The sequence below is a fragment of the Pongo pygmaeus genome, chromosome Y (genome assembly GCF_028885625.2).
Source record: "Pongo pygmaeus isolate AG05252 chromosome Y, NHGRI_mPonPyg2-v2.0_pri, whole genome shotgun sequence".
Classification (NCBI taxonomy): domain Eukaryota; kingdom Metazoa; phylum Chordata; class Mammalia; order Primates; family Hominidae; genus Pongo; species Pongo pygmaeus.
In genome coordinates this window covers 38,431,439-38,456,512 of record NC_072397.2, presented here as the reverse complement: position 1 = coordinate 38,456,512, position 25,074 = coordinate 38,431,439, and the positions used below count along the sequence as shown (strand labels likewise).

The window sequence follows — 25,074 nt, the reverse complement described above, 5'->3', positions numbered from 1 at the left end:
ACGAAGGTGGCCAGGTGCTGTGGCTCATGTCTGTCATTCCAGCACTTTGGGAGGCTAAGGCAGGCAGATCCAAGGTCAGGATTGTAACACCAGCCTGGCCAACGTGGTGAAACCCCATTTCTACTAAAATTACAAAAATTAGCTGAGTGTGGTGGTGCATGCCTCTAATCCTAACTTCTCAGGAGCCTGAGGCAGGAGAATCGCTGGAACCCAAAAGGCGGAGCCACTGTAACTCCAGCCTGGGGGACAAAGTGAGACTCCTTCTCAGAAACAAACAAACGAACAAAGCCAATGAATGTGTTTAACTCAAATTGTCATGCTCGGGTCTATTGATAGGGTACATTGAGCATGCAGGGAAATGTCAGGGGGTGGGGTGGAAACTATTTTGTGGCCTCAAGGGAGGGTTTGAGAGATAGTCCCACAAACCTGATAGCCTAAGGAATCCCCTGCACTCAAGAGGCGATATTCACTTCTAGCCTGTAGCCACCCATGTGAGATAATTAGGCTCTCTACAGAACTCCTCCTGAAATGGGCTCTCGCTCCATTCAATGAAAATGGGAGAATCTGTTTCTTAGCATGCAGCTGCAGATGAACGATGATCTGGACACTCGCATAAGAAGAATGTCAGGCTCTACTCACACCATGTGGTTTTGTAACCTCCAGCATATGTGCTGGTTGGGGGCGTTGTGGACAGAGGAGTGGAGAGAGTGGTGGTGTCCAGCATGTGCCAGAGACACGGGATGTGATTGGGTTGGTCAGAGTCTAGGGAACTCATCACCTGTCAAGAAGTCTCACCTTCTGCTTTCCTCTCTGACCTACTCTCCACATCTTCATAGTGCAGTGGAGACGATGTAGGTGGAGGATGCCAGCACCTTGGACTTAAGCAAAGGAAGGCCGCCTTCCCAGGGGTTTCACTGGAATGGATGCCTTGGGCAGGCTTACAAAGATGCTGATGGTGACAGTGAGAGGGATATATGGGGGAGGGAGCGGGCCAATGTAGAGTTATGCATTTGACCTCTTTGCAGGTAGTCAGCTTTGTGGAGTCCCGTGCATCCTTCCAGAGAGTCATTCAGTGCTGGCAAGCATGGTCTCCAGGATCACAGCTCCCTGCAAAGGCTTTTTTTTTCACATGGAATCCTGGGAAGGAAAGTTCTCAGCAGGCTTAGTCCTCCTATCCAAGAAGCTGAAACCACTTCTGGGAGGTTTTTCAAAGAGTCAGTCATTCCACAAGTGCCGTGGGAGTTCTGGAAATTGAGAGAAGTGTTTGGAGATATATATTTTAGACAGAATAGACAGAGCTTGGTCACGAGTTGTTTAGGACACAGGGGATACAGATTGAGAAAACCCTCCTAGCATCCTAGGTGAACAGAGGTACGATTTATTGAGACAGTAATTCTGGGTAACAGCCGAGGGGAGGGAAAAGCAAACTCAGATTTTAAGGTAGGATTTTAATTAGTATGTAATATCTATGAGATGTCCAAGATCAGAAATGAACTCACCAGTTCTGTACAGGATTCTGTATGGAGATCAAATCTGGGATTTCTGAAGTTAAGAATTCAGCCTTGGTAACAGATTAGATTAGATCTACGTGAGCCTATACTAGAAAAAATACAGGGAGGGAAGAATAGGACAGAGAAAGAAAGATACAAAGAGAGAGAGAGAGATAGAGAGAGACAGAGAGAGATAGAGACAGAGACAGAGGGAGAGAGGCAGATAAAGAGAGAGAGGAAGAGGAAGGAGATACTCAAGAAATAATTACAAATATTTTATAATGCTCTGATGCCATAAACAGTGGCCAGAGTATGCTTTGAAAACAAGAACATCAAAAACAACAGCAGCAGCAGCAACACTCACTTACAGATTTTTAGAAAGTAGGATATTTTGAACTATAGTTTGCCTTAACCGGTTCTCACTGCATGTTGAGAGATTTGCAAAAGTGCTAGTTAACAACAGAAGAAAACAGCAGCTAATATGTCCTGGGGAAAATATACATCTTCCTAAAAATTGGTGAATTCTACTTAAGCTGAAAATAAATACGAAAAAGAAAAAACAATAACAAAACAAAACAAGCAAACAAACACGGGCCACAGCATTGTCTCTGGAAATCTTAAAAGAACAAAATGCTTTGCAGAAAGCGTCTCTATATTGGGCAAATACTAATAAGGCCCAGAGTAGAGCAGTGACGCCTTTCCCATTTTGAAAATATGCTGGCCTGTGGTAGGAGAAAATAAAAAAAAATTACATCTTGATGAAAGGTGATTGAGACCAATCCAGGATGAAGCTTTCCTAGGGAGAGGGGCCTGAGGAGCAAAGGGGGAAAAAACTCACAACTGCAGTCTGGCCCACCTGCCTGTCCCCTTGTCCATGCGGGTCAAGGTCTATGCCATCGGCCCAAGCTGCCTCTGCGGCACTGGGACCGTGCCTCCCACATCTTCAAAAACTGTGGCCAATGAGTGAGGCCTGACGACCACCAATGCAAATGTCAGCCTGGTGAGAATGAGATCACCGGGGAGGGGTGGGGGAAGGGGAGAGAAGACGGAGGCACACCAGGGTGGCACTAGAACATTTCCAAGCACGGTGGTGGGAGGTGGAAGGGTTGGGGGAAACCCACCTAAGTAACACTAAATTACAGTAAAAGGGCTTGGGGGTGACTTAAAAATTAAAGTGACCCTACATAAGGCCAAAGTGGAAGAGCCTATGAACATTAAAGAAACCAACACATGAAGAAAAATAATGTGCTGATAAAAGACCAACAGGGGCCCCGCCAGGGCAGGGGTTCCCTAGGAATGAGGGAGAGAGTGCGGGGCCTCCAGAAGGCAGGAAGAGAAACCAGGTGACCCAGGCTCTGTGAAGTCGGCCAGACCTCCCTCTGTACCACCTCCACTTTAAATAACAGTGGCCACTAGGTGATGCCCGAGGACAACCGATGCTTGCAAGTGTCAGTCAGCATGGAAAAGAAACGAGTGATACATCGTTCTGGATCAGGGTGGAGGTAGTGGAGCGGGGGGTTGAAGAGCAGTGTCTCGTCAAGAGAACATCACCGCCGTATTATCCTAGTAGCGATACAGTGCCATTTACTAGAAATCACTCAAGAGTTTCGCTCTTGTTGCCCAAGCTAGAGTGTGGTGGCACAAACTCGGAACACTGCAACCTCTGCCTCCCAGGTTCAAGCGACTTTCCTGCCTCAGCCTTCTGAGTACCTGGGATTATAGGCATGCACCACCACGCGCGGTTAATTTTGTATTTTTAGTACACGCGGGGTTTCTCATGTGGGTCTGGCTGGTCTCGAACTCCCGACCTCAGGTGATCCACCCACCTCGGCCTCCAAAAGTGCTGGGATTACAGGCATCAGCCACCGCGCCCCACCATGTGTATAGAATTTTACACCACAATAGTGAGCTTTCTTCCTCGTTGCCTTCACAATTGGTTTCACTAGGTAAGATTTTCTTTAACCGTTTATTTTTAAATTGAGGAGTTTGTAAGGGAAATATGAGAAGTAGACTTCACAAGTGACAGGGGGAAATGTCTGAACATGCCCCTTCCATCCAAGTGCGTATCTGGCCTAGACCGCCAGAAATCATAAACCGAGTGGGGAAGCCCAGCAAGAGCTGTCTGTCTAGATTCCTCTCCTCCTCTCCAAGGACAGCGCTCCTTCCTTTCGTGGAAGGTGCAGGACCCTCCGCAGAACGTGGGTCTCTTAGTTTATTGTTGATTTCATCTACGGTGATGATAATAAAAGAGGTATGAGAGTAAATCAACCTTTAGGACACTCCCCTCCGTCCTCACCACACAGATCCCTCCCCACAAAAACTCTCACCCCTCATTCCCTACTCAAGCCCAAGAAAGGAAGAAAGACAGAAAGTAAAGTAAGAGGTCAGCATCCAAGGCAGTGGAGGTGGGGGATCTCAAAGGGTGAGCAAGAGGTGGGGGGCTGGGGATGTCGTTGCCAAGCTAGAAAAGGTGGGAGACTGACTATCTATCCCCACTCCCCAGCCTTCGGGTGGGGTGGCTCCTGAAAAGCTTCTGAATGGAGAGAAGCCTGAGGCTATAGAAGTCACCAGATAGGACTCCAGAAAGGGAATAAAGATTTGGGCTTTTGAACAGGGCTTTGGAACGCGGTGCTGTGACTTCCAAGTTGATGGTCTTCACCTCGCACAGAGCTAGACTCTGTCAAAAAAAAAAAAAAAAAGAAAAAAGAAAAGAAAGAAAGAAAAAAAAAAATTAGTACACTCGTCGTGGTCGTGAGTGATTACCGGGAGGCCAGGCGAAGTGGCTCAAGCCCGTCTTTCCAGCACTCTGAAATGCTGGGTCAGGAGGATTGCAACGAAGTGATGAGACACTGTCTGTAGAAAACATTTAAAAATAATCTGGGCACAGTGGCGTGTGCCTGTGGACCCATTTACTCTACTCTGGAGGCTGAGGAGGAAGGATCACTTGAGCTAATGTGTGTCTAGGCTGCATTGTGTGAGCTATGATGGTATCACTGCACTCCGCCAGGGTGGCAGAGTGAGATGCTATCTCTGAATCAATCAATCAATCAAATCACTGAAAGGACTTCTCTATTTCTTGCTTTCAATGGATATCTCTTTAGGTCAGATAGGCATGATGGTTCACCCCAGTAATCCCAGCACTTTGGGAGGCCAAGTTGGGAGGATTAAAATAAAGAAAGAAAAAAATAAAGGTGGCGGGAGGTGTATATCCTTGACTGGTGACTAACATTACACAAACCCTACAAGGAAGGAATGTGTGTAGGATTCAGTAAACGCATCCCGTTTTCTTAAACTACTGTACAGTGTTGTCATCTTAAAGGTGAGTGGGGCCAAGGATGAGGGTGGCTCATGCCTGTAATCTCAGAACTTTGGGAGGCCAAAGTAGGTGGATCATGAGGCCAAGAGTTCAAGACCAGCCTGGCCAAGATAGTGAAACCATTTCTTTACTAAAAATACAAAAATTGCAGGGTGCAATGGTTGGAATGTATAATCCCTGCTACTAGGCAGGCTGAGGCAGGAAAATCACTTGAACCTGGGAGGCGAAGGTTGCAGTGTGCCAAGATCAGGACACTGCACTCTTGCTCCGGGTGGCAAAGCAACACTCCATCTCAAAAAAAAAAAAAAAAAAAAAAAAAAAAAAAAATATATATATATATATATATATATATAAATATAAAGGATGACAGAGAAAGACTCTGTCTCAAAATATACATATATATATTTAAAAAAAAAAAACAGGATGAGTGGACCAGCCTGACCAACATGGCAAAACACCGTTCATTTCTACTAAAAATGAAAATATCAGCCAGGCATGGTGGCACACACCTGCGATCCCAGACACTCAGGGAACCTGAGGCACAAGAATCACTTGAGCCTGGCAGGTGGAGGTAGCAGAGAGCCTAACTTGAGCCACAGCACTCTGGCCTGGATGACAGAGTGATACCCTGTCTCAAAAAAAAAAAAAAAAAATGATGAGGCCGGACACGGTGGCTGACACCTGTAATCCCAGTGCTTTCAGGGCCAAGGCAGGTAGATCATAAGGTGAGGATTTTGAGACTAGTCTGACCAATATGGTGAAACTCCATCTCTACCAAAAATACAAAATTAGCAGGCTTGGTGTTGCACTCCTGTAGTCCCACCTGCTCAGGTGGCTGAGGCAGGAGAATCACTTGAACCTGGGAGACGGAGGTTTCAGTGAGCCGAGCTTGGACCAATGCATTCCAGCCTAGGTAACAGAGGGAGAATCCACCTCAACAAAAAAAAAAAAGAAGATGGAAAATATAGATCTCAGAGTTGACAAATGGGTAGATCCAGTATGAGATGCACATAGGATGGTGGCCAAGTTTGATTTGCAGTTTTCTTTTTTTATTTTTATATTTATTTATTTATTTTTAGCTCTGTCACCAGGCTGGAGTGCTGTGGTGTGATCTCAGCTCACTGCAATCTTTGGCTCCCTGGTTCAAGCCATTCTCCCACCTCAGCCCCCTGAGTAGCTGAAATTACAGTCAAGCACCACCATGCCTAGCTAATTTTGAACTGTTTTTAGAGACAGAGTTTCACCATGTTGGGTAGGATGATCTTGATCTCCTGACCTCATGATCTGTCCACATTTGGTTCTTTCTTTCTTTCTCTCTTTCTTTCTCTCTCTTTCTTTCTCTTTCTCTCTCTCTTTCTTTCTTTCTTTTTCTTTCTTTCTTTCTTTCTTTCTTTCTTTCTTTCTTTCTTTCTTTCTTTCTTTCTTTCTTTCTTTCTTTCTTTCTTTCTTTGTCTTTCTTTCCTACTTTCCTTCTTTCCTTCTTTCTTTTCTTTCTTTCTCACAGGACTACCCAGTTTAGAGTGGGTCATGACTGACTGCTGCCTCAACCTTTCAGGCCTCAAGTGATCTCCTCCTTATCTCAGACTCCTGAGAAGCTGAGAATACTGGCATGCACCACCATGCCTATCTAATGTTTTTATCATTTTTATTATGATTATTATTATTTTGAGACAGGATCTCGCTCTATCACCTAGGCTGGAGTGCCGTGGCACATTCTTGGCTTACTGCAACCTCTCCCTGCCTGGTTCAAGTGACTCACTGACCCCAGCCTCCTGAGTTTTTGCCATGTTGGTCAAGGTTGGTCTCAAACTCTTGGCCTTAATTTGATCCACCTGCCTTGGCCTCCTAATGTGCTGGGATTACAGGCCTGAGCCACTGCACCTAACTGAATTTTATTCACTCTATCTCATATATACTCAAAGAAATTGCTTGGAAGTCAATGCTAGCATAATCCCCATTGTGCATATATTTCAGGTCTGGGGAGACCTGAAACAGTGATTTTTGATGGTCACAGAAATGAGAAGAAAATAATGTTTTAATCCAGCTCTGTTCCCTCAAACCTGGGGCCCTGGCTACATTTAGATATCTTCATGCGGTTAGGGGCTTGTGTTTGCATAATTGTGTACAGGTGAAGAGTTGACATGGGAAAGGAAGATGAGTAATCAGCAGCTGCACAGGGACTTTGCATACGTTTATAGAAGAAAAGAGCTCAGGAAATGATGGAATCTTGAAGAACTAACACACTCCTCTTGTGACAGAACCTGACAGAATTTACAAGTTTGAAAACTAGACATAATCTAGAGAAACACTCTAGAGACAGCCCTGTACCTAGCTCATTTTATGGGGGATGCTTAAGAGAACATTGTGTTCTTATTTCATGGTGACATTTCTAAGCTGTTGCCTTAGAAATGTCCAAAGTGAGAGCCTTTTCAAATAATACAGACATTGGCTAAGCACACATCCTTGACACCTGTGTCTATTTGGCAAGAGACACCCAAAGATAAGGCACTGTAGCCCAGGACAGGTCTGTCCATTCCAGGAGTCTCTTGTCTTCTAATCTGGCAAACCCCATCTGGCCCACCATAACCATGTGTTGCAGGGGGAACAGGAAAGGAGGTGGCTTTTCCTCACATATGCAGGTTGTCAGGCATTGGAACTCTGGTAAGTCTGTCATGTTCCCACACAGGCCATGGCTGGTTGAATAAAAAGTTGAGTGTTGGAGACCAAGTGTGTCTACTCAGATGTGAATCCCAAGGCCTTTATCTGTCCTCTGGTTTCCTCAGGGGCTGGGGGTCTATGCAGATGCTCCTGTGTGCCTGATCTTGGGAGTAGAAATTTTATTTTTTTAAAGACAATCTTGCTCTGTCACCCAGGCTGGAGTGCAGTGACTCAATCTCCACTCACTGCAAGCTCTGCCTCCTGGGTTAATGCCATTCTTCTGCCTCAGGCTCCCGAGTACCTGGAACTACAGGCTCCTGCCACCACATCCAGCTGATTTTTTTTTTTAGTTTTTAACAGAGATGGGGTTTCACCGTGTTAGCCAGGATGGTCTCGATCTCCTGACCATGTGATCGACCCATCTCAGCCTTCCAAACTGCTGGAATTACAAGTGTGAGCCACCATGCCCAGCCAGGAGCAGAATTTCTAATCGGGATGTCACCTTGTGGTAAATACAAGGGAGACCATTAACTTTTTTTTTTGGGGGGGTTGGCTTGGCTGCTGGGCATTCTCTTTACAGAGCTGTATTAAAATCAATGAGCAGCTCTTTGATGAGTTCAAGTCCCCATCTCTTTGGACAAGGGGCAGTTTTGCCATACAACCAAGCATGTCCTACGGTGAGCTATGGTGAGAGCAGGCACATGGGAGTCTCTACAGACAGAGGCCTAACAAGGCCAGGATGGGTCCAAAACCCAGACCCAAATATGGACTCTCTCTGGGCTCTGTCTTAGAGCTTTTTTCTCAGAGTGACCCAAAGTTCTGCCGTCAAAAAATCTGGCCTTTATTAGTCCCAATGGCAACTTGATTAAGTGTAAATTCCCTGTTCACATACTTGTAGAAATACCAGAGGAGGTCTTTTTGTTGTTTTTACTTTACACTAGGCTGTATTTATTCATGTTGCTACAGTTTGTATTGTTTTAACTATTTACCGCAGGTATCTTCTGTAACAGGCAGCTTCACTGTACTGCCAGACTTTCTCTGAGACTTAAAAGCCACCACTATTACTAGGGAGGTTTTTACACAAAAATAGGGAAGTGGTTACATGAAAAAAAGTTATGTTGTTCCCTGCATTTGCCTGCAATATGTCACCTCAGACAACTCATCCCTGTAGGCCATCAGGGTAGAAACTGTGCCTTCAGATGTCTTTGTAATATTCTATTAAAGAAGGCCATTTCCCAGAGTGGCTTAACCTTTCAATAATGGTGGACTCTGCCATGATAACACTCTATTTTCATTTTAGTTGTAATGAAGAAAATTTATCTGCATGTCATGATTTCCTGTAACAGCTTGCTTGGGCTTCCATAATCCAGTACCGTGTACTGAAGCTCTCAATGGAAACTGAGTTTCTCATAATTCTGGTGGTTAGAAATTGAAAAACAAACTATTGGCTGAAGTGGTTTCTCTAATGCCTCTTTCTATTTGAGATTAATTGACCACCTTACATTTGTTTTTTCTCAGGGTCTTCTCTTGAGCCCCTGTGTCTTTACTCTTTTTAAAAGGACTCCAGTTATGTTAGATTAGGTTCCACTTTACTGAACTTACTTAATCATAGTCACCTCTTTAAAAATGATATGTCCAAACACACACTTACTCACAGTTTGAGGTTAATTACATTATATATGCCTTAGAATGTCAACATATAAATACTAGAATATCAACTTATAAATTTGGGAGAAGGGAAACAATTTAGAACATGATATGTATTAATTGTTGATTGTCAGGAAAGTGATTACTGGGTAAAAGGATATACACATGTAAAATTTCTAAAGCTACAGCCAGGAGACTTTCCACAAGGTCTGTGGCAAGTACATTGTCATCCACAGTCCCAGAATAAAGCTGATTCTCTGAACTCAGCCTCACCTGGATATTAACATTCTTTTAATTTTCTGACAATCTCATGTGTGTGGGGCCAATAAAAACACATTGATCATTTTATTTCCATTTTTCCAACTGATATGTTTAAGTCACTTGTTAGTTGTTATTTTAAATATAGATATGGGTGTTCTGTTCCTCAATTTATCTCCTCAGATCTCTGACTATCTTATTAATCCTGCAGTCTCCCAGCATTTGTCTCCTTACCAGGTCTGAAAATGTTGTGTCTCTTTCTTAAGACTTTCTTTAATATTAAAGACAGAAAAGCCAGGCACGGTGGCTCATGCCTGTAATCCCAGCACTTTGGGAGCCTGAGATGGGTGAATCACGAGGTCAGGAGATCGAGACCATCCTTGCTAACACGGTGAAACCCCGTCTCTAATAAAAATACAAAAAAATTACCCGGGAGTGGTGGCAGGCTCCTTTAGTCCCAGCTACTCAGGAAGCTGAGGCAGAAAAATGGTGTGAACCCAGGAGGCTGAGCTCTCAGTGAGCAGAGTATGCCACTTCACTCCAGCCTGGGTGACAGTGCGAGACTCTGTCTCAAAAAAAAAAAAAAAAAAGGAAGAATAAAATGTTGCTTTATTTCTTTCTAAACTGTCTTGCCCTGTTCACTGTCTCCAAAATGGAGAGGAAATATGGCTTCTCCACGTTCTTACACTCAATGTCAGAAGCTTCTCTGTTTCAGGTAATTTAGAAGAAATTTCATGTAGCCCTCTCTGGAAGGTTCTTAGGTCTGACCCATGTGCTGTTCAGCAGCCATTTGAAATTTCGTAGCCTGTGTTTTCTCATCTCTACACTGAGGACTTTTTTGGAGAACTCAGTGGGAAAAATGCACTTCATACAGGCTATTAATGCTGATGGATACTGTCGCTTCACAGTTGACAAAATTACTTGAGGATTTCTTGTAGCTAGTAGTGGTTAGATTACCCCCAAACCCATATCAAATTTTTTAAAAAGCCTAAAATTTTTTTGTCAGGGACATGCATGTCCTCCACATTCACAAGAAGGAATGTTTGTGGCCAGGTGCAGTGGCTCATGCGTGTCATCTCAGCATTGTGTGGGGCCAAGTCAGGCAGAGCACTTGAGGTCAGGAGTTCAAGGGCAGTCTGAACAACATGGAGATACCCCGTTTCTACTAAAAATGCAAAATTAGTCAGGCGTGGAGGTGCATGCCTGTAATCCAAGCTACTCGGGGGTCTGAGGCAGGAGAATCACTTGAACCTGGGAGGCAGAGGTTGCAGAGAGCTGAGATCATGTCGTTGCACTCCAGCCTGGGCAACGAGAGTGAAACCACATTCCCCCCACAAAAAAAAAAAAAAAAAGAAATGTTTGTTACATTTACACACGACAGTTCTTTCTCCTTCCCAATACAACAAGGTGCACGTAGGAATGGACCCCCAACTCCTGGCTTCACAATGCTCAAAGACGTGGTGGTGTACTTTGAATGACAGATTGGTTTGGCTGAGACCAAATGTAATAAAAGAAAATGAATCTTGAGAAAAGTTTTGAGAGAACTTCAGAATTTCTAGGCCAACAAGTTTGTGTCAGACTCTCTCAGAACGAAGCCTCTATGTAAGAACTGTGACCAGTGATTATTTTATTTTATTTTATTTATTTTTTAATTATTGTTATTATTATACTTTAGGTTTTATGGTACATGTGTGCAATGTGCAGGTAAGTTACATATGTATACATGTGCCATGCTGGTGCGCTGCACCCACTAACTCGTCATCTACCATTAGGTGTATCTCCCAGTGCTATCCCTCCCCCCTCCCCCCACACCACAACAGTCCCGAAGTGTGATGTTCCCCTTCCTGTGTCCATGTGTTCTCATTGTTCAATTCCCACCTATGAGTGAGAATATGCGGTGTTTGGTTTTTTGTTCTTGCGATAGTTTACTGAGAATGATGATTTCCAATTTCATCCATGTCCTTACAAAGGACGTGAACTCATCATTTTTTATGGCTGCATAGTATTCCATGGTGTATATGTGCCACATTTTCTTAATCCAGTCTATCATTGTTGGACATTTGGGTTGGTTCCAAGTCTTTGCTATTGTGAATAATGCCGCAATAAACATAGGTGTGCATGTGTCTTTATAGCAGTATGATTTATAGTCCTTTGGGTATATACCCAGTAATGGGATGGCTGGGTCAAATGGAATTTCTAGTTCTAGATCCCTGAGGAATCGCCACACTGACTTCCACAAGGGATGAACTAGTTTACAGTCCCACCAAGAGTGTAAAAGTGTTCCTATATCTCCACATCCTCTCCAGCACCTGTTGTTTCCTGACTTTTTAATGATTGCCATTCTAACTGGTGTGAGATGGTATCTCATTGTGGTTTTGATTTGCATTTCTCTGATGGCCAGTGATGTGAGCATTTTTTCATGTGGTTTTTGGCTGCATAAACGTCTTCTTTTTAGAAGTGTCTGTTCATGTCCTACACCCACTTTTTGATGGGGTTGTTTGTTTTCTTCTTGTAAATTTGTTTGAGTTTATTGTAGATTCTGGATATTAGCCCTTTGTCAGATGAGTAGGTTGCGAAAATTTTCTCCCATTTTGTAGGTTGCCTGTTCACTGTGATGGTAGTTTCTTTTGCTGTGCAGAAGCTCTTTAGTTTAATTAGATCCCGTTTGTCAATTTTGGCTTTTGTTGCCATTGCTTTTGGTGTTTTAGACATGAAGTCCTTGCCCATGCCTATGTCCTGAATGGTAATGCCTAGGTTTTCTTCTAGGGTTTTGATGGTTTTAGGTCTATCATTTAAGTCTTTAATCCATCTTGAATTGATTTTTGTATAAGGTGTAAGGAAGGGATCCAGTTTCAGCTTTCTACATATGGCTAGCCAGTTTTCCCAGCACCATTTATTAAATAGCGAATCTTTTCCTCATTTCTTGTTTTTCTCAGGTTTGTCAAAGATCAGATAGTTGTAGATATGTGGCATTATTTCTGATGGCTCTGTTCTGTTCCATTGATCTATATCTCTGTTTTGGTACCAGTACCATGCTGTTTAGGTTACCGTAGCCTTGTAGTATAGTTTGAAGTCAGGTAGTGTGATGCTTCCAACTTTGTTCTTTTCGCTTAGGATTGACTTGGTGATGCGGGCTCTTTTTTGGTTCCATAAGAACTTTAAAGTAGTTTTTTTCCAATTCTTTGAAGAAAGTCATTTGTAGCTTGATGGGGATGGCATTGAATCTGTAAATTGTCTTGGGCAGTATGGCCATTTTCATGGTATTGATGCTTCCTACCCATGAGCATGGAATTTTCTTCCATTTGTTGGTATCCTCTTTTATTTCCTTGAGCAGTGGTTTGCTGTTCTCCTTGAAGACGTCCTTCACATCCCTTGTAAGGTGGATTCCTAGGTATTTTATTCTCATTGAAGCAATTGTGAAAGGGAGTTCAATCATGATTCGGCTCTCTGTTTGTCTGTTATTGATGTATAAGAATGCTTGTGATTTTTGTACATTGATTTTGTATCCTGAGACTTTGCTGAAGTTGCTTATCAGCTTAAGGAGATTTTGGGCTGAGACAATGGGGTTTTCTAGATACCCAATTATGTCATCTGCAAACAGGAAGAATTTGACTTCCTCTTTTCCTAATTGAATACCCTTTATTTCCTCCTCCTGCCTCATTGCCCTGGCCAGAAGTTCCAACACTATGTTGAATAGAAGTGGTGAGAGAGGGCATCCCTGTCTTGTGCCAGTTTTCAAAGGGAATGCTTCCAGTTTTTGCCCATTCAGTATAATATTGGCTGTGGGTTTGTCATAGATAGCTCTTATTATTTTGAGATATGTCCCATCAATACCTAATTTATTAAGAGTTTTTAGCATGAAGTGTTGTTGAATTTTGTCAAAGGCCTTTTCTGTATCTATTGAGATAATCACGTGGTTTTTGTCTTTGGTTCTGTTTATATGCTGGATCACATTTATTGATATGCATATATTGAACCAGCCCTGCATCCCAGGGATGAAGCCCACTTGATCATGTTGGATAAGCTTTTTGATGTGCTGCTGGATTCTGTTTGCCAGTATTTTGTTGACGATTTTTGAATCAACGTTCATCAAGGATATTGGTCTAAAATTCTCTTTTTTTGTTGTGTCTCTGCCAGGCTTTGATATCAGGATGATGCTGGCCTCATAAAATGAGTTAGGGAGGATTCCCTCTTTTTCTATTGATTGGAATAATTTCAGAAGGAATGGTACCAGTTCCTCCTTGTACTTCTGGTAGAGTTTGGCTGTGAACCCATCTGGTCCTGGACTTTTTTTGGTTGGTAGGCTATTGATTATTGCCACAATTTCAGCTCCCGTTATTGGTCTATTCAGAGATTCAACTTCTTCCTGGTTTAGTCTTGGGAGGGTTTATGTGTTGAGCAATTTCTCCATTTCTTCTAGATTTTCTTGTTTATTTGCTTAGAGGCCTTTGTAGTATTCTCTGATGGTTGTTTGTATTTCTGTAGGATCGATGGTGATATCCCCTTTATCATTTTTTATTGCATCTATTTGATTCTTCACTCTCTTTTTCTTTATTAATCTTGCTAGCGGTCTATCAATTTTGTTGATCCTTTCAAAAAACCAGCTTCTGGATTCATTAATTTTTTGAAGGGTTTTATGTGTCTCTATTTCCTTCAGTTCTGCTCTGATTTTAGTTATTTCTTGCCTTCTGCTAGCTTTTGAATGTGTTTGCTCTTGCTTTTCTAGTTCTTTTATTTGTGATGTTAGGGTGTTAATTTTGGATGTTTCCTGCTTTCTCTAGTAGGCATTTAGTGCTATAAATTTCCCTCTACACACTGCTTTGAATGCATCCCAAAGATTCTGGTATGTTGTGTCTTGGTTCTTGTTGGTTTCAAAGAACATCTTTATTTCTGCTTTCATTTCGTTATGTACCCAGTAGTCAGTCAGGAGAATGTTGTTCAGTTTCCATGTAGTTTAGCATTTTTGAGTGAGATTCTTATTCCTGAGTTCTAGCTTGACTGCCCTGTGATCTGAGAGATAGTTTGTTGTAATTTCTGTTCTTTTACATTTATTGAGGAGAGCTTTGCTTCCAAGTATGTGGTCAATTTTGGAATAGGTGTGGTGTGGTGCTGAAAAAAATGTATATTCTGTTGATTTGGGGTGGAGAGTTCTGTAGATGTCTATTAGGTCCGCTTGTTGCAGAGCTAGGTTCAATTCTTGGGTATCCTTGTTGACTTTCTGTCTCGTTGATCTGTCTAATGTTTACAGTAGGGTGTTAAACTCTCCCTTTATTAATGTGTGGGAGTCTAAGTATCTTTGTAGGTCACTCAGGACTTGCTTTATGAATCTGGGTTCTCCAATATTGGGTGCATGTATATTTAGCATAGTTAGCTCTTCTTGTTGAATTAATCCCTTTACCATTATGTAATGGCCTTCTTTGTCTCTTTTGATGTTTGTTGGTTTAAAGTCTGTTTTATCAGAGACCAGGATTGCAACTCCTGCCTTTTTTTGTTTTCCATTTGCTTGGTAGGGCTTTCTCCATCCTTTTATTTAGAGCCTATGTGTGTCTCTGCATGTGAGATGGCTTTACTGAATACAGCACACTGATGGGTCTTGACTCTTTATCCAATTTGCCAGTCTGTGTGTTTTAATTGGAGCATTTAGTCCATTTACTTTTAAAGTTAATATTGTTATGTGTGAATTTGATCCTGTCATTATGGTGTTATCTGGTTATTTTGCTCATTAGTTGATGCAGTCTCTTCCTAGTCTCAATGTCCTTTACATTTTGGCATGATTTTTGCCATGGTTGGTACCAGTTGTGCCTTTCCATGTTTAGTACTTTCTTCAGGAGCTCTTTTAGGGCAGGCGTGGTGATGACAAAATCTCTCAGCATTTGCTTGTCTGTAAAGTATTTTATTTCTCCTTCACTTATGAAGCTTAGTTTGGCTGGATATGAAATTCTGGGTTGAAAATTCTTTTCTTTAGGAATGTTGAATATTGGCCCCCACTCTCTTCTGGCTTGTAGGGTTTCTGCCAAGAGATCCACTGTTAGTCTTATGGGCTTCCCTTTGATGGTAACCCGACCTTTCTCTCTGGCTGCCCTTAACATTTTTTCCTTCATTTCAACTTTGGTGAATCTGACAATTATGTGACTTGTGATTGCTCTTCTCGAGAAGTATCTTTGCGACATTCTCTGTATCTCCTGAATTTGAATGTTGGCCTGCCTTGCTAGATTGGGGAAGTTCTCCTGGATAATATACTGCAGAGTGTTTTCCAACTTGTTTCCATTCTCCCCGTCACTTTCAGGTACACCAATCAGACGTAGATTTGGTCTTTTCACATAGTCCCACTTTTCTTGGAGGCTTTGCTCATTTGTTCTTGTTCTTTCTTGTCTAAACTTCCCTTCTCTCTTCATATCTTCCAGGGCTGATACCCTTTCTTCCATTTGATCGCATCGGCTCCTGAGGCTTCTGCATTCTTCATGTAGTTCTCGAGCCTTGGTTTTCAGCTCCATCAGCTCCTTTAATCACTTCTCTGTATTGATTATTCTAGTTATACATTCGTCTAAATTTTTTTCAAAGTTTTCAACTTCTTTGCCTTTGGTTTGAATATCCCCCCATAGCTTGGAGTAATTTGTTCATCTGAAGCCTTCTTCTTTCAGTTCGTCAAAGTCATTCTCCATCCAGCTTTGTGCCATTGCTGGTGAGGAACTGCATTCCTTTGGAGGAGGAGAGGTCCTCTGCTTTTTAGAGTTTCCAGTTTTTCTGCTCTGTTTTTTCCCCATCTTTGTGGTTTCATCTACTTTTGGTCTTTGATGATGGTGATGTACAGATGGGTTTTTGGTGTGGATATCCTTTCTGTTAGTTTTCCTTCTAACAGACAGGACCCTCAGCTGCAAGTCTTTTGGAGTACCTGGTCTGCTGTGTGAGGTGTCAGTCTGCCCCTGCTGGGGTGTGCCTCCCAGTTAGGCTGCTCAGGGGTCAGGGGTCAGGAACCCACTTGAGGAGGCAGTCTGCCCATTCTCAGATCTCCAGCTGTGTGCTGGGAGAACCACTGCTCTCCTCAAAACTGTCAGACAGGGACATTTAAGTTGGCAGAGGTTACTGCTGCCTTTCTGTTTGTCTGTGCCCTGCCCCCAGAGGTGGAGCCTACAGAGACAGGCAGGCCTCCTTGAGCTGTGGTGGGCTCCACCCAGTTCGAGTTTCCTAGCTGCTTTGATTACCTAAGCGAGTCTGGGCAATGGCGGGCGCCCCTCCACCAGCCTCGCTGCCGCCTTGCTGTTTGATCTCAGACTGCTGTGCTAGCAATCAGCAAGATTCCGTGGGTGTAGAGCCCTCTGAGCCAGGTGCAGGCTATAATCTCCTGGGGTACCACTTCCTAAGCCCATTGGAAAAGCACAGTATTCAGGTGTTAGTGTCACGATTTTCCAGGTGCCGTCTGTCACCCCTGGAAAGGGAATTCCCTGACCCCTTGTGCTTCCTGAGTGAGGCAATACCTCGCCCCTGCTTTGGCTGGCTCACGGTGCACTCAGCCACTGACATGAGCCCACTGTCTGGCACTCCCTAGTGAGATGAACACGGTACCTCAGATGGAAATGCAGAAATCACCCATCTTCTGCGTCGCTCACACTGGCAGCTGTAGACCAGAGCTGTTCCTATTTGGCCATCTTGGCTTCTCCTCCCAACCAGTGATAATTTTAAATAGTCAAGTTTAATGGACATATCTAAAGTAGTATAATATAATGTAATCAGCCAAATATTACAATATATACAAAGTATTAAGATAATAAAGCAAAATAATAATAAAAAAAATCCAGAAATCTACCATAAAGAAATAGAGAGGTATAAATTACCTAAAAAAATTTAAAATAATTATCTAAATGGTGCTCAGTGAGCAAAATCTGAGAGCACAGACAATGAAATAAAATCAGGAAAATGAGAACATAAACAATAACATAAAAAATATTAAAGAGCAAATTATGGAGTTGAAGAATATAAAAGAAAACATGCCTGAGAAATTATCAAGCTTCAGAAAAAAAGATAAAAACTAAAAATGTTCAAGAAATTTTAACTAGGATAAACACAAAAAGATTCATAATGAGAAAAATTACAAGCAAATTTTGAAAGTCACAGACTAGCAGATAATCTTGAAAACCGAAAAAGAAAAACTATGCGTCATTTATATAGGTGCTTCTATGAGATAATCAGTGAATCTAGCTGCAGGAATCTTGCCAGCCAGAAGGGACATGGGTAATATTGTTAATGTGCTGAAAGAAGAAAAAAATTTAAGCAATAATACTGTATCCAGGTATACTATTTATCAAAATGAAGAAAAAATAAAGTCTTTTCATGATGAGCACATGCTTCAATAGCATATCACCACAAGAACTTCACTACAAGAAATGCTAAAGAGAGATTTTCTCATTATAAATATAAAGTGTTGATAAATAGCATCGCAAAATTAGATGAAAGTACATAACTCTCTGGAAAAGAAATACACAGGCACAAAAATAAAATTATGATGAATTCAAATGATTGCTCATAAAACATATGTAATTATGTAATATAATTTAAAACAAAAGCCTAAAATATGCAAAAACATTTGTTAATGATATATAATATAAAAAGATATTGGTGACATCAATAATATTAAGTTGAGGCAGATGGAAAGAGAAAGAATGTTTGTATGTAATTAAAATTAATTTGTTACTGGCCAAGCATGGTGGCTCACCTCTGTAATTACAGCACTTTAGGAGGCTGAGGTAGGCGAATCATGAAGTCAGGAGATTGACACCAGCATGGTCAACACGGTGAAACCCCCCGTCTCTACTAAAAATACAAAAAATTAGCTTGGCATGGTGGTGTTCCCTTGTAATCCCAGGCCCTGGGGAGGCTGAGGCAGGAGAATCACCTGAACTCAGGAAGCAGAGGTTGCTGTGAGCTGAGATAACACCCTTGCACTCCAACGTGAGTGACAGTGTCAGACTCAATCTCAAAAAAAAAAAAAAGAAAGAAGATTTTATGAAATCCCCATGGTAACCACAAGAAAAATATTTGCGGAGATACACACACAAACACACATAAATACATTAAAGCATGTCACTACAAAAATCAACACAAAAGGGAAGATTAAAAGGAGTGGGTAAAGGGGACCACATAGCTATAAAAATCAGAGAAAACAATGACAAAATTAATTTCTTCAATTTTAAAAACACATCTTAATATTTATGAACTAAACTTTTCAATCAAAACATGTAAACTGGATAGAGGGATTAATAAAGAACAACAACAACTTTATCCTCTCCATCAGTGACTCACTTTAGATCTAATATCAAAACTAGACTGAAAGTAGTAAGATCAAAATCGAAGTTTGAAGTAAATGGAAATCGAATGACAGCAGTGCTGGTCACAGCTGTGTTAGGCAAAATACATTTTAGTCATAGTTCATAAAACAAACTTTAAGTTGGCCACGCATGGTGGCTCAAGCCTGTAATCCCTACACTTTGAAAGGCAAGGTGGGCGGGTCACGACGTCAGTAGATGGAAACCATCCTGGCTAACACGGTGAAACCCCATCTCTGCTAAAAATACATAAAGGTAGCTAGGAATGGTAGCGGGTGCCTGTAGACCCAGCTACTAGATAGGCGAGTCAGGAGAATGGCGTGAACCCAGGAGGCGGAGCTTGCAGTGAGCTGAGATCGTGCCGCTGCACTCCAGCCTGGGCGACAGAGTGAGACTCCTTCTCAAAAATAAAAATAAACTTTTACTTTCAACTGTCACAGGAGACAAAGAAGGCCATTAAATAATAATAAGAGGGCTCATTCACTTAGAACTTATGAAATTTTGTTATATATATGTATGTGTACATATATATACACATAAATTTTTCACACCAGTGTTTCCAAATGTACAAAGCAAACATTGAAATAATTATTACAATAGAGAGAAAAATAATAATAGTAGAATACTTTAATTCAAACTTTTAATTATAAATAGTAAAGCTAGCCTAAATACTAATAAGGAAACAAATTTTGAAAACACTAGAGAAAAATTAGATCTAATGAGAATATACAGAATACACAACAGAAGAACACAATTTTCTCTATAGTTCATAAAACATTCTCCTAGATACACCACTTATTAGGCCACAAAATTAGACTTAACAATTTTTTAGAACAGAAATCTTAAAGGCTATTATTTCTGATCAAAATGGAATAAAACTAGAAATCAATAACAGAAGGAAATAAAAATATCAGCACATATAGAAATTAAACAACTCTCTTTTGAGCATGCTTGTGTTCAAGGGTTGTAAGGCTTAATATTGTGAAAATGTTCATACTTCCTAGTGAACTACAGATTCAATGCAATCCCTTTTAAATTAACAATTATTTTCTTTTTTTTTTTAGAAATTGAAAAAGTAACCAACAAATTGTATGGAATCTCAAAGGACACAAAACAGCCAAAAAATGTTTAAAAAAAGAAATAATGTTATTGATGTCACTTTTTCTGATTTCAAAGCACATTGCAAAGCTACAGTAATAAAAACAGTTTGGTTCTGGCATGAAGTCAGACAAGTTTTCCAAAAAAGCACAATGCAGCACAGATGAAAACCTTGCACATATGTGAAAATAGTTATTGGAACACCTATACTCATTGAAGCATTATACACAAAGGCCAATATTTGAAAGCAAAACAAACTTTCCTCACCGAATAAATGAATAAATATGATTTGTGATATAAAAGTAATGGAAAACTACTCAGCCTTTGAAAGGAGAAAATCTTGTAACATCCACAATAAAGATAAACCTTGAGCACATGATGCTAAGTAAACTTAGCCACAATAAAACAGATACTCTATGATTCCACTTACATGTAATATCTAAAGTATTGAAACTCTTAGGAACAGAAAATGGTATGGTTTTAATCCAGAGCCAGGTGGTAAAAAAAAAAAAAAAATGGATATTATTAATTTATATTGAGTTTTAGTTTTGCAACAGAAAAAAGTTTTACAGATATGTTGCATAACAATGTAAATACACTTAACATAGCAAAACTGTATAAGAAAAAATATTTAAAATTATCAATTTTATGTTATGTATTTTTACTACAATTAAAATTAACAATGACACTGGAGGGCAGGTGGCTAAGGCCTGGAATCACAACACACTGGAAGGCCAATGTGTTCAGATCACTAGAGATTAAGAATTCAAGACCAGCCTGGCCCCATTTCTACTAAAAATACAAAACTTAGCCAGGGATGGTGGTGCATGCCTTTAATCCCAGCTATTCAGGAGGCTGAAGCAGAAGAATTGCTTTAACCTGGGAGGTGGAGGTTGCAGTGAGCTGAGATTATGCCACTGCACTTTGGGTGACAGAGCAAGACTTTGGGTGACAGAGCAAGACTCTGTCTTAAAAGTAAATATGATAGCTAACAGAGATAGAGTTACAAACTTTCTAAAATGTTACCTTCAAACCACAAAATGGTTTCTTTCACTCTAAGATATTATAAGATAAAGATGTTGAAATTAAGAAAATTTCCATGAATACTCACCTAGACAGAATCAATTATTGGCCACCAGCCAAGAAGAAAAATATACAAATCATAAACAAAATAGGGGTAAAGTTTATACAAGCAAACAAACACGTTGATAATTATATTGACAAAGGAGGTAGGGCTGATTCATAATTGACTTTTGCCTCACACTGTATTAAGATGTACAGAGTTGACAATTGTCATACAAAATTATAATATATAAATTAAAACTAAAAACAGTAAACTGATGTAAGGTGGCCTACCCTAAGAAACGAAACAAACAGATATAAAATTGCAAACAAAGTTAAAATTAACATTAATCCCCAAAATTCTGATTTGAATACTGAAATTCAAAACCACACTAAATAGGTAGAAACTAGAAACACAACTGTTGTGAGACAGCCTACTCTGTAAAATACAGAAATATAAAATACGAAACTTAATGAAGAGCAACTTTAACGCATAAAATCCTCAATAACAGAGAAAAAATTCTAGATACCTGCAATTTTCAACTCTAACTGTGCATCCACGAAAAGCATGGATTTTGAATTGTTTGATACAGTTAGGGCAAGAACATTTCAAAGAAAACACATTATAATTATTCATAAAGTGCTTTGATGAGAAAGTTTTAAACAATACGCATTTTATAAATACTAGAGAAACTTTTAAATTATGCTACTGATACATTGATATGTTGCTGCTTTGTTTTCTCTTTTTTTTTTTTTTGAGACAGAGTTTTACTCTTTTTTCTCAGGCTGGAAGGCAATGATCTCCGCTTACCACAACCTCTGCCTCCCAGGTTCAAGCTATTCTCCTGTCTCAGCCTCCTGAGCCACTGGAATTACAGACATGTGCCACCATGTTCAGCTAATTTTGTATTTTTAGCAGAGACAGGGTTTCCCCATGTTGGTCAAGGCTGCTTGTCTCAAACTTCTGACCTCAGGTGATCCGCCCAGCTTGGCCTCCCAAAGTGCTGGGATTACAGGCATAAGCCACTGTGCCCGGCCCATTGCTGCTTTTCTTTCAAAATGGTAAGGCTGTGATCTATCCTTTAGAAGGAAAGTCTTACATTTCTAAATACAATAACTATATATATTTTAAATACAGTATAAAAAGTTGATATATAAAATAAAATTGGGAATAAGTTTTGCTATTATTCAGGTAAAAGCTGAGGAAACTGGAAGAAAATGCTAGTAATAACATTGTTCCTAAATTCGATGAATCATACAAGACAAATATTTTAATAAACTATATAATTTACATATAACATATACATTTCAGAATGTTGTTTTATTTTAGTTATGTATTTATTTTTTGAGGTAGAGTGTCACTCTGCTGCCCAGGCTCGTGTGCAGCGGAAGGATCTTGGCTCACTGCTAACTCCACCTCCGAGTTTCAAGTGATTCTCTTTCCCCAGCCTCCCGAGTAACTATGATTACAGGTGCCTGCCAGCACACCTGGATAATTTTTGTACTTTTAGTAGTTGGGTTTTCACTATGTTGGCCAGGCTGGTCTCAAACTCCTGGCCTCATGATCTGCCCACCTCTACCTCCCAAAGTGCTGGGATTACATGCATGAGAGACCATGCCAGGCCTTGAGCATGCTATTGTAGAACTTCTGAAACTAAGATTACAGAAAAATTACAGACATATGACAATTCAGAAAGTGAAAACCCAGTCATGAAAATCTTCATGTTGAAGAAGACAGAATCACAAAATAATAAGTGAGAAATAAGGTAAGAATTGGAAATTCAATGTATGTAGAGCAGTGTTCTAATTTCCCCAATGGGAAAAGTTTTTGTAAGGAATCCATAAAACAATTACATACATAAGCCACCCTACAGTAGATATTGTTGGCATACAGAGTTTAAATTTTTAAAATTAGGTCCTGATAAAAAAAAAAAAGAATTCTCCATAAAATAATTTTCTTATATTTAGCAAGATACTTTTGCACATAAAGATTTTCCATCAAATTTTTTTGTAGAATTATGTCTTAAACCTTCATAGGATGTGAAATTATATAGCAGGAAATATGTGTCATCTCCCTTTGGTATTCCTGGAATTTCTTTTTTTATTGTGTAATCCAATTTATATGAAATATCCAGAATATGCAAATCCATAGAGACAGAAAGCAGACTAGTAACTGCAAAAGGATGAGGAGGAAAGGATAGAGAGTGACTGCTAAAGGGTGTAGGATTTCCCTTTATCATCACTGCTTCCCCCACAGTGGTGACAGTCATAACCTTGTTAGTAAACTAAAAACCAATGGATTGTATATTTCATTTATGTTTGTTATTAGAGTCTAAGGTCTCACTATGTTGCCTACGCTGTTCTTGAACTCCTGCCTCAAGCAATTCTCCACCTCAGCCTCCCCATCTGCTGGGATTACAGGCATAAGTCACCATATCCAATTCTGATAATACACTTCAAATTTGTAAATTTTAATGTATGATATGTATATCTCCGATAAAAAGAAAGAACAGGGAGTTCTGTACTGATATGATATAATCTCCAAATATATTTAGTAAAAAAGAAAGGTACAGAACAGTGTGTGCAATATACTAGTATATTCTTTAAAAAATTGTACATATATATATATATATATATATATGTATATATATACACACACAAACACACACTGTCCAGGCATAAAACCTCTCAAGAGGCATACAGGAAACCAGTAACATTATTTCCTAAAGTGAAGGATCCTGGAGTGCCTGTGAATATTGTGGTCTGGAAGGGAGACCTAACTTTTCAACATGCTCTTTTGTGCCTTTTAAATTTTGTATAGAGTACAACACTTCCCTTATTTTCTAATTTATAGAAAGAAAAAAAGGAATACTCTGATATTTATCTTTAAAAAAGGAATACTCTTTAGTCTTTAGTTTTATTTTAAGAGATCATCTGTATTTTTTTCTGTAATAAACTTAAAACATATCCACCCGTTTTGTCAGATTTATTTATTCCTTAGCAATTTGTTTTAAAAGTACAGTTTTTGTCTCAATCCTTAATAATACTATATTCATTATATTTCAGATGTTTAGGTTTCTCGCGGAGAAAAAGAAACACAGGCATAAACCTCTATACTATCCAGATGCTAGTCCTGCAACATGATTTTAATAAAGTATTGCTGATACTTGAACAGTTTCTATGATGTCAGTAGAGTAATATCAACAAGAATGATTGTAAAGCAGCTGGCCTTATAAGTCAAGAGTTATAATATTTGATCCACTGTTCAATCCATTTCTAGATCTGATCTAGATTATTTTCTTTTTTATTTATATATTTATTTTTATTCATTTATTTATTTATTTATTTTAAGAAGGAGTTTCGTTCTGTCACCCAGGCTGGGGAGCAGTGGTGTGATCTCAGCTCACTGCAAGCTACGTATCCCAGGTTCATGCCATTCTCCCACCTCAGCCTCCTGAGAAGCTAGGACTAAAGGCACCCACCACCAGGCCCCAGCTATTTTTTTTTTTTTTTTGTATTTTTACTAGAGTTGGTGTTACACCGTGTTAGCCAGGATAGTCTTGATCTCTTGGCCAGGTGATCCACCCGCCTTGGCCTCCCAAAGTGCTGGGATTACAAGAGTGAGCCACTGCACCCAGCCAATCTGATCTACATTATTTTCTAGCTCTTCTGGTATATTTCTGGGCAACTGATGCATGATTTCTTCCTTGTGGGATGTTGTGGCTTCTTCATAAAGAACTTGAATAATCTCACACTGAATATTGTCTGTTAGAGTCTTCTCATTACAACCCCTTGTTTCAAGTCTTTCATACAATACGTTGGTATCTGTCCTCAGCACAAAAACTATATGAAACCAGCGTTTAGGGAAGAAATCAAAACCAGGGTAATCAACAATAACTCCACCTTCTCTTATTTGGTTATCTAACTCATCAACTACTCTGTCTTCATCTAAAATAGGACAATCATACTCTTCAACATAGCCATCATACAATTGCTCTTTTCAAGATAAATCACCCACATCAGTGTATTTCAATCCTGATATTCATGCAAGTTCTTTGCCTAGTGTGGTTCTTCCACCCGCTGTTGTACCGGTGGGAAGGATGTTCAGAAGCAATGATGGCTTGCCGCGAGGGCTCCAAGTGCCTTGTTCACATGTCCATTGCACTACTGTTCTTGGAATTTCTAAACCAAATCCCAATGCCTCCACAACTCCCTTCACACACAT

General features: G+C 40.2%; 1 pseudogene; it reads right to left on the bottom strand.

Annotated features, from left to right (window-relative positions):
• Positions 1-3,503: 3,503 nt before the first annotated feature.
• On the bottom strand, positions 3,504-25,074 carry LOC129025775 (adenylate kinase isoenzyme 6-like; annotated as a pseudogene).